Source organism: Staurois parvus, unplaced genomic scaffold, assembly GCF_062004578.1.
Source record: "Staurois parvus isolate SC_StPar_1 unplaced genomic scaffold, SC_StPar_1.0 ptg000170l, whole genome shotgun sequence".
NCBI classification, from domain to species: Eukaryota; Metazoa; Chordata; class Amphibia; order Anura; family Ranidae; genus Staurois; species Staurois parvus.
The window spans coordinates 6,035,643-6,046,719 of NW_028317966.1; the positions used below are offsets into that span (position 1 = coordinate 6,035,643).

At 38.9% G+C, this 11,077-nt stretch overlaps 1 long non-coding RNA gene across 1 annotated transcript; it reads left to right on the forward strand.

Moving 5' to 3' along the window:
* Window positions 1-1,230: 1,230 nt before the first annotated feature.
* Window positions 1,231-7,024, forward strand: LOC149462719 (uncharacterized). Its single transcript, XR_016312606.1, has 3 exons — window positions 1,231-1,380; window positions 2,947-2,988; window positions 6,780-7,024. It is a non-coding gene; the product is annotated as an uncharacterized LOC149462719 (long non-coding RNA).
* Window positions 7,025-11,077: the final 4,053 nt, after the last annotated feature.

Here is an 11,077-nt window from a genome sequence, read left to right on the forward strand (position 1 = left end):
TTCAGAGAACATTTTATGACGAATTCATGCAAAACTCCACGTAATCCCAAGGGGTTCACATACTTTTTCTTGCAACTGTATGCTATGCATAAAGAAAACCAGACACTGCATATATAACAAAACAATAGCAAACATTTTACTCTATTAACAAAGCGCACACCCAGCTAATTGGAGGAGTTTTAATCTAAATGTACATTACATATCTGAGGTTAACCTAAATTACACTAAGGGGTCATATTTCTTACCACAACTCGATATAAATGATCCTAGCAATAAATTCCTATATTGAAGTTAAGATGAACTAAAGTACTGTTTGTGACCACACTTATGGATCTGTTTTTTTTTTTCCTGTTCCTGCACGTGTAGTCATATGTGCCTACAGATAATCATCTCTGCATATAAACACTATCTAATTATTTATGCATATAACTATAAATTGGTATGATTCATAGATTCCAGTTGCACTTTATTTCCATAATCTTTTAAGGAAAGGAATTAAACAAAGGCTTCGTTTACAGTAATGATTTAATGTATAATGCAGTTTTAATTGTGATCAATCCTGGTTACAAATAGTTGTCCTCTTTACTATGATACATCTAAATGGATTTTTGGGCACCATGCTCACATGGAAGAAAAATATATTTGAAATATATTTCAAAAATATTCTTCCCAAATATATTGCCATATATTTGAAATGCTACAATTTTGGCCGTATTCAATATATTTCAAAATATATTTCAATAAATAAATATATATATATATACACTGAATGATGAAATGCGTTTTTATTAAAAATATATGAAAAATATTTTTAAAAATAAATTTCAAATATAATGTATGTCTTTAAACATACAAAGCTGCATTTTTGGAATGCATTTGCAAATATATGTTAAAATTACTTTTTTTATATGTTAAAAAAAAATCTGAAGAATACATTTAAAGCAATATATTTTCAAATATATATATATTTTTTTATATATAAGTACAGCTGTATTATATCTTAACAAACATCACAATAAACAATTTTAAATTATAGATAATAAAGGAATAAATAGCACTGAGCAAGGAACACTAATTAACAAATAATAAACAAGTGGATGTCATGCGTTGAAACAACTTATAAATTTGCTGTGACCAGCCAGGGGAAGAATGTTTCCTCATTCCATTTCCTCCTACAGTTAATACAAATAGGCCCCACTAAAAGATATTCAAACAATCAAAGATTCTCTTCAAGCTTCCAATTTTCTCCAGAAGGCAAACCAACTCTAAGAGCAGATATGTCTGGAACCAAAAAGTGTGGTAGCCAGAAGATCCAATGCCAAGACCCATGCAAGAACCCTTGCCAAAGGACAGCAGTCTGCAAAGATCCATGTCAAGACCGTAAGTGATTTGTTTATAAATACTATATAATTTTTATACCCGTGACTGAACCTTATCTTTAAAATGACTAACAACCTTACACTCAATTTTAGTAGCTTTTTTTACAACTCATGGCGTTTGATTTTAAGTGCAGATAATTGCTTGGGAATGGAGGTAGGGGGCGCTGTACTGGACATACTACACAGGCTATGTGTACTTTGATTAATTCTATTTTTGTATGTGTAGCATGTCCAGTGTCTTCAACTGGTTAAGCATGTTAAAGCAGCCAGACATTCCAACTTCACGTATAATAGACTTCTTGCTGTCTCCCAAAACACAAAAAAGGGTTAGTTGAAAACACAGAATAATATTGTGGTGATAGTAGTACCACTTAAGCACAGGCAAAAGGCTTTGTGAATATACATTAAGCCCCCGGTCACACCAGCGCAAATTGTCATGTGATTTGAAATGATCAAATCAAGTTGCACCCTATTTCCACAATGGAAACGGTCCAAAGGAGTCGCACTGATTTTGAGAGTAGTTCATGCACTACTTTTTGCAAGTTCAGGTGCGACTTGCATAGACATCTATGCATGAAGTCGCACATATGTCTTCCAAGTCGCACCTGAAGTCACACTGACATCCGACTTTGAAATTGTGCGAATTCAAGTGAATTTGAACGATTTCAAAGTTGGATTCGGTGTGACTGAAGACTAAAGGAACTATGCCACTGTTGCAATATTTTTTTCATTTAAAAGCTTGATAAACTCTAGGTGTTGTGGGTTAAAAAACACAGACAAATGTTACATTTAAAGAGGTATTAAACCCAAAAGCAAACATTTATTAAATTGAAGCTAGATATGGTGGCTGAATTTGTTTTCCTTTTTAGGGTTGCTGACTTTTATTTTCACTTGGTGCACCAATTCACAAAAAGAACATTGGGGAACTGGAGAAAGTACAGAGAAGGGCAACCAAACTGATAAGAGGCATAGAGGAGATCAGCTATGAGGAAAGATTAGAGGAACTGAATTTATTCTCTCTTGAGAAAAGGAGATTAAGGGGGGATATGATCAATATGTATAAATACATCAATGGTTCATATAGTGAGCTCGGTGTAGAGTTATTCACCCTGAGGTCATCATAGAAGACAAGGGGGCACTCTTTATGTCTGGAGGAAAAGAGATTTATTCTCCAAATATGGAAAGGTTTCTTCACAGTGAGAGCTGTGAAAATGTGGAATAGACTCCCTCAAGTGTTGGTTCTGGCCAGCTCAGTGGATTGCTTTTAAAAAGGCCTGGATTCTTTCTTAGATACACAGAATATAACTGGATACTAACATTTAGAGGTAAAGTTGATCCAGGGAATATTCGATTGCCTCTCGGGGGATTAGGAAGGAACTTTTTTCCCAGAAGGAGCAAATTGGATCATGCTTTGCTGGGTATTTTTGCCTTCCTCTGGATCAACTGTAGGTATAGGATTATATGTTTTTTTTTTTTAATGGTTGAACTGGATGAACTTTTGTCTTTTTTCAGCCAGACTAACTATGTAACTGAAGTTCTTTATTAATACATGTTTGTATTTTTTCAGAATGTAAACCTCAACATGGCAACTACTATGTTCGTCAACAAGGTAGGAGAAGGAGAAATGCATGACTGCCTTTAAAATTAGTAAACAATGCATTCTCTAATATAAGTAATTCTCACAATATTTAGAACAGTGTTTTCTAAACCAAGAATCAGGACCCAAATTGGGTCGCAGATGTGTTTATGATGGGTCACCATATGACTATATAGGAAACATAGCCTAGTTTGTCCAAAATCAGTGGCAAGTGATACAGCACACTTTATTCATGTTTTAAGTCATACACTTCTGTGATATGAGACATAGCTCATAAACAATGCAGGTATTATATTTCAGAAAGGGTACATTTTTATAGAATGAAAATTTGATAAATATCCCCCTCTCACAATACACCCCCTCAAAACCTCTGAAATGATGAGCTGTGCAGACTATGTATGGGAGAATGTCACTAGGGCATGTGCAAGACAAAGAGCATAGAGAATTGGAAAAGCAAAGTGAGGAAGTGAAGAGGCCCCTGCACTAGATGTAAATTAAAAAAAAGAAAAATAATTTATTGCACTCTGCTTTTCTAAAGCTTAAATAAATAGTGGAGAGCATCCAAAAGGTGTTATATTGCCATTGTTATTTGTTTTTCTATGGCTTTGCTGGCATTTCGGTAACAAGTCTCTTCTTGAATACCACTACAGTAATGTTTTTCTTATTTGGATCCTTGCATTTAAAGTTTAAGAATTCAAGCTTTAGATGCTCTGCTCTGGTTTACATGGGCCACTAGTAGAGCATCTTTTCAAGTGTTTGACATTTATGTCTTGTTTTTGATTTTTCTAATCTATTGCTAAGGCCACTTTCACACTGCCAGTCCAATCAGGTCTGCCTGTCAGTTTTTCAGGCAGACATGACTGGACTATCCAAAGACCTCTGTGGACAGGCGGGTGTCAGCGGACAAGTGTCCACTGACAGCTACTGGCATCCAATCCGATCCTGTACACCAAAAACAGATGGATAGGGATCCGTTCCCCATCCGTCTGGTGGATTGGGGTTGACAGTCGGGTTGACAGTCCAGGTTGAAACGGACAAGGTGTCCATCCTTCCACCCTATAGAAGTCGGCGGGCTGTGTGTGTGTCCGCTCTGCAGCAGTGGAGTGGACATAGACCTGTCATCCTTCTGCTAAGTGGGGATCAGTGGAGAGATCCCCTGCTGAGCAGGTAGATCCGCTGATGGTCCTTTCCATCTGAAAGGGGCCTAACACAGTACAATACTCTACCATTGTCTTTGCTTGGTACAACTTCAAGGACCAGAGTTAAAACAGCCATTTTTTTAACAGCTCATTTGTTATTGGTTGGCTGCTGCTGAAATTTTATTTTAAATAGATAGCTTCCATTTAGGATCATTAGTGCTCAACAAGTATTTTACTACACTAGCCAATGCAAGAACTGTTCTGCCTAACTGTGTGCAAGAATGACAATTTTGCCTTTTAAAATATAGATGCCACTGTTTTTTCCACAAATTCTCTAAAAACATAATACAATAAAACACACCATGCTATAGAAAAATATAAAATACTACAATTTCCATATAAAATAAATATATAAATAATTGCAAATGCTGCATGAGCTCCTAAGTGGAGTGCTAACGTGAAATTGTTTGAGAACCTCCGCTCTTACATAATATGAAACTTTTGTTTCATATTGCAAGGGTAAAAACCTGATTGTTGTCAGTTTCCTGTTTGCTGAGAATTCCCACCACTTTAGGCTGATGGACATTTGCTTGCATTAAATGGATTTTGCATTCCTAAATAAATATATAGAAATGCAGACCTGGCTGAAGCAGGTAAAAAGAAAGTCAACCTCTGGTCAAAAGCACCTGCCAAATTTTGAATGATCCTAGAAGCTCTCGAACTGATGCCATTAACACAGCCCAAAACACACCAACACAGGCCCTTATGCAGGCCATACATGGGTCGAATTCTGAACGATTTTTCATTCGAAAATCGAAAACGTTGTTCGCTTGGTAATCCGATGGTGCCATCAATGATTTCGAAAGTCAGGCCAACCAAGTCATAAAGTTCACCCCATATAAAAGGCAAAACTTTTGTTCCTTCCAGGTCACAGGTCAAGCGCATATTCTTTTCGGAACAACGATTGTACGATTTGACCATCATTGAGTCGAAAATCAGTTGTTTTTCCTGAATTTTTCCAACATGCCCGATCACCGAAAAAGGGAAGAACCACGAAAATCAGCCGGAGCCATTGACCCACTAACAGAGTGAAAATCGGCCGATTATTCTTAGATCCGATTTTCGGACGAAAAATCGGTCGAATTTCAACCCATGTATGGCCAGCATTACACAGGATTTAACGCTTTCACCATCTATCCAAAACTAGAAAAAACATCTTTGCTGGACTTTAAGGTGGAAGCTAGTCATTTAGGTAAACTCACCTACAGCTCCTCTTTCTGAAATGAAAAATGTTAAAATAAAACAGTGCAATTTACCAAAGATATACGGCACAGAATTGATACACAATGGCATTTTAAGAAATGTAAACTACATTTGGTGGGTGGATTGCCCAGCTCCTGTGAACCATAGATCTCATGTATTCTATTGCAATCAGCATAAAAAAAATAGAAAATCAGATTAAATATTGCATTCAAAGTAATCATCTGTGCATTGGTAGATAGTAGCCATGTATCATTTGTTAACAGTTATCCTACAGCATGAGTTCTTCAACCAGTTCACTACTAAAATCTACAGTTGTAGTATCGCTACTACAGTTACAGCAGAAACAGAAAAATATAAATCAGGCATATTACATTATTTATTTATGGTACTTATATAGCGTCGTCAATTTACACAGAGCTTTATATATATTGTACATTCACATCAGTCCATAACCCTCAAGGGGTGTACAATCTAAGGTCCCTAACTCACATTCATATACATACTAGGGCCAATTTGGACAGGAACCAATTCACCTACCAGCATGTCTTTGGAGTATGGGAGGAAATCAACGACCCTAGTACTACCAGGCGGACGTGCTAACCATTTAGCCACTGTGCTGCCCATATTACATTATAACTGATCTGTGGAATACCAGTCTCACCTTGTGTGTCAGAGTTATATCAAAATTATTTTGACTTGAATAAGTCACACAAGACAAAATATAAAACACTAAGTGTTGGGTACTTATTAAAGCCACACATTTTGGTAAACCCTTCTTCTACTGCCGTGCATTGAAATGTTCTTCTCTCTGTCCTGAAAAGGCTCTGAACTAATTAAATTTAATTTAATTTTGAGGAGTTCTCCATTCCTTTAATAAATTAATTTGCATCTGTTAAGCTTCATGTTTAACTGTTTTATTGAACCTTTCTGGTATTATCAGCTTGCCGCTGGCTTGGATGAAAAACATGAAACTGCTGCTGGAGACAGGCAATTGACAAGGATACATTTACTAAAACTGGAGCACTCAGAATCTGGTGCAGCTGCACATGGTAGCCAATCAGCTTCTAACTTCAGCTTTTTCAATTGAGCTTTGACAATAAAACCTGGAAGCTGGTTGGTTTCTATGCAGATCAGTTTTAGTAAATCTTCCCTTTAGTGTTTATTTCATCCCAGAGATGTTTCCACAACAGAAAATTGATTAACACACGTTTCCGCTGGCTGAATAATGAATACACTCGTGGAAAAAGAATCAATGGCTAAATTTAATGCACTAGACTTAAATCTCATATCTATTGCTTAACAGCTGCTAGATTAAAAATAAATTTTGACTTTGGTCAATTGTGAAATTATATTATGAAGTAAGAAGTAGCATGTTACTAATGAATGATTCCTTCTTTGCAGATCCATGCAACCCATGCAATATTAGCGTTCTCCCCATCTCCTGCTGTCCTGATCCCTGTGATCCCTGCCAGGGCCAAGGAAGTTTTTGCTGTGATAAATGAAGACATTTTGGCAAAAAGTCTGAGATAATAGTTTTCATTGATGCAAATTAAACACCATCCATACTATTTTAATGTGTTAAATCATACATCTTGTATCACTTGTTAATTAACCCTGCTGAATTAAAATATATTACTTGCTCTAAATATATTTATTGGTCTTATCTTGCAAACTGTAGAAAAATATGACAAATATTTTCAAATATACCAGAGCATTCCTGATGTTCTATTCAATGCTGTAGCAGTTCACATTCATAATATTATGGTCAGGGCTGGTGCAAGGATTTTTGTCTACACAGGCGATTGGGCATTAAACAGAAGTGGGCTGCACAGTTATTGATCACTGTGATAGCCAATCAAAGGCTATCACAGCAATCAGGTGACCAGAAACCAGAAGTCCTGGGTCCCATCATTAGTACGAGACCCAGATCTCACAGTGAGCACAAACCCAGGCACGCATATACTGCACGTTGCACTTCTTTATTGATGTGATCTTTTTGCAATAAAAATCTTTTTTGGACCATATTGAAGATCCATGGTGTGCTGGTGAATATGTACGTTTGGACCCAGTGTCACTCTTGTTGCCACTCTCGTAGTGAAGTCATCATGCTACTGCAGTTGTCTGAAGCATGAGAGGACCCTACAACAATAAGCCAAATGGGAATGTCCACGTTAACCAGGCAGTGACATGGACATCCAAAGAAGGCCCCACCCAGTCTGAAGTCCAGCAGAGAGAAGACTCAGTACACAGTGTTTCACATGTCAATGGATTTATATTAGTTAAAATAGTTTTTTGGTGGCTCTTTTTTTTAACGCATTATTCAATTTGGGACACCTAGGTCTATATATATTGGGGAGAGCAGAGGTTCCAGACACTATGTTTAAGCAAACCTGAGAGAAATCTTCAATAACTCTTTACATAGTAAACATCACAAAAAGTAAAATGCTCTGATTTAGCACAGAGTTTGCTTATTGTCCAGCTTTGTAATAGGTTTAGTAGTAGTAATGTTTTTATCTAGATTTCATATGATATTAAGTTTCTTAAATACTAGCAATTATATAAGCATACTGTATAATGTATGGCATAAATCATGTATAAACTGAAATTGTGGTTCAAATCAAATTCATCTGTCATCTGTTTAGAGCAGTAGACCCAACTTTAAAGGGCCTAAAAGTTACATTTTCATCCACAAGTTTGGTGGAGGGCTGTATCTAATTTGTTTTTTTTACTTTTCAATTTAAAAATATTAGGCGACAGCCTAAACAGTGAAAGTCATGTATATAACAGTGAAAGCCCTTTTCAGGTAGCTCCATCCTCAGGGCCTGATCACCTGATACTGCTGCTGTCTTCTCCTTTCACATTAACCTGTATTGAAGTGACACCCTGCCCACACAGCCACAGACCACACAACGGTTTTTGGAAAGTTGTATTTATCTCAGAGACAGCAATAATAGAACCCCCTTTATTAGTTTCAGTATGAATGAACATCCCTATATAGTTGACAGTAACAGCAATAAAAATTCACCCTTTCATTTGTGTCAGTGACAGCAACTATAGACCTCTCATCAGTAGTAGCAATAATAACTCCCCCTTCATTGGTGCTCGATGGCAGCGTCAGCAATTAATACCTTCCCATGACTAATGACCAGATCACTCTGGCCATCAGGCAGTGGCAGGTGTGGAACACAGACAGTGTTTCAGTACTCAGCACACCACTGACAATCTGCATTGGTGATGGTCTAGCTGGGACTTTGTGGGCCAAAAAAGAAGGCCACTGATTGCAAAGCCTTGGTCTAGGGAGTTTATTTACATACTATCACATACCTGGTGTTGGAGGCCAGTAGAGAGAGGGCTTCCCCTGAGGCTAAGTTCCAGGCCCCCCTGGAGATGGGACAGAAGGAGTCAGGCCCAAAGTATCACAGGTAGTCTGTAGGAGTGCTTGTCAGAGGTACACCCAGGAGCACAGCTGATTCACTGGATTGGTGTCTGCAGACAGATGGTGCCCATGAGAGGTAAGCAGGCCTTCACAGTAGAAGAAGACCACAGAGTAGTCGGTTCAGAGCCAAGGTCAGATGCCGGGTGGGGATTGGACCAGACGTAGTCAATAGGATAGCCAGGGTCGTACACAGGAGAGCAAGTGAGAATATCTGTTAGCCAAGCCGGGTTCATACACAGGAGAGCGGATGCGAATATCTGTTAGCCAAGCTGGGATCATACACAGGAGAGTGGATGTGAATATCTGTTAGCCAAGCCGAGGTCAGATCAGGAGACAGGCAGAGAAGACAGGTCCAGGAACAAGCCAAGTTGATAACAGCAGGGAACATGGACAAAGGTACTGGGGAGCCAGAGATCAACCAGCAATTTGAGGAAGTGAGGGGCTTCCTTATAAAGGCTGTCTGGTGCCAAACTTGGCTAATGCGTGCGTAACTGTGTGCCAGTGCGCATGAGTGTTCCAGCTCATATCCGTGTGCCAATGTGCATAGATTTTCACCAGTGTGCATTTCTGCAGCCATGCAAGGTACTGGCAGGAATGCCAGGTCTCCGAGTACCTCTGCTGTGGACAGAGTCCTGACATATACATTATATTGCCAGAAGTATTGGGACACCTGCCTTTACATGCACATGAACTTTAATGGCTTCCCAGTCTTAGTCTGTAAGGTTAAATACTGAGTTGGCCCTCCCTTTGCAGCTATAACAGCTTCAACTCTTCTGAGTAGGCTGTCCACAAGGTTTAGGAGTGTGTCAATGGGAATGTTTGACTATTCTTCAAGATGCCTATTTGTGAGGTCAGGCACTGATGTCGGACCAGAAGGTCTGGCTTGCGGTCTCCATTCTAATTCATCCCAAAGGTGTTCTATCAGGTTGAGGTCAGGACTCTCTGCAGGCCAGTCAAGTTTCTCCACCCCAGACTTGCTCATCCATGTCTTTATAGACCTTGCTTTGTGTACTGGTGCTCTGTCATGTTGGAACAGGAAGGGGTCATCCACAAACTGTTCCCACAAACTTGGGAGCATGAACTTGCCCAAAATGTCTTGGTATGCTGACGACTTAAGAGTTCCCTTCACTGGAACTAAGGGGCCAAGCCCAACCCCTGAAACACAACCCCACACCATAACCCCCCTCCACCAAACTTTACACTTGGCACAATGCAGTCAGTCAAGTACTGTTCTCCTGGTAACCGCCAAACCCAGACACTTCCATCGAATTTCCAGACAGAGAAGCGTGATTCATCACTCCAGAGAACATGTCTCTACTGCTCTAGAATCCAGTGGTGGCATGCTTTACACCACACTACATATAACACTTTACATTCCACTTGGTGATGTAAGACTTGGATGCAGCTACTTGGCCATGGAAACCTATTCCATGAAGCTCTCTAAACACTGTTGTTGTGCTAATCGGAAGGCCACACATGAAGTTTGGAGGTCTTTAGCTATTGACTCTTCAGACAATTGCTGACTTCTGCGCACTATGCTCTTCAGCATGCGTTGACCATGCTCTGTCATTTTACGTGGCCTACCACTTCGTGGCTGAGTTGCTATTGTTCGCAATTGCTTCCACTTTGTTATAATACCACTAACAGTTGACCGTGGAATATTTAGAAGCAAGGAAACCTCACAGATGCGCTTATTGCACAGGTGACAACCGATCACGGTACCACTCTTGAATTCACTGAACTCCTGAGAGCAAGACATTCTTTAATAAATGTTTGTAGAAGCAGTCTGCATGCCTAGGTGCTAAATTTTATACACCTGTGGCCATGGAGGTGATTGGAACGCCTGAATCCAATGATTTGGAGAGGTGTCCCAATACTTTTGGCAATATAGTGTATCTTTTTTAGTATTGTAGAGAGGTTATTGTTGTATTCTTGAGGGATTTCTAAATATACACAGCCATTGACATGTAGTTTTTTGCCATTAGATGCAAAAACATTGATTGTTTGGTCATTGTGGCATATGCACTGCAAATCTGGGATTGTAAACATCACCTGCAGCAATTGGAAAACTTCTACTTCAACACCTTATTCAGACCTCTTGAATATACAGAGCTGATTTAAGCCAAAACAACGTGCAGCAACTGGTTGGAATATCGCATTCTTTGCCAACTACAAAATTGTTTGTAGCTTACACAGTGTAGCAATTGATGATCCATTCTTTGTCTTAGCTCCTATTCCTCTCACAAGATTGAAATATTCCTGA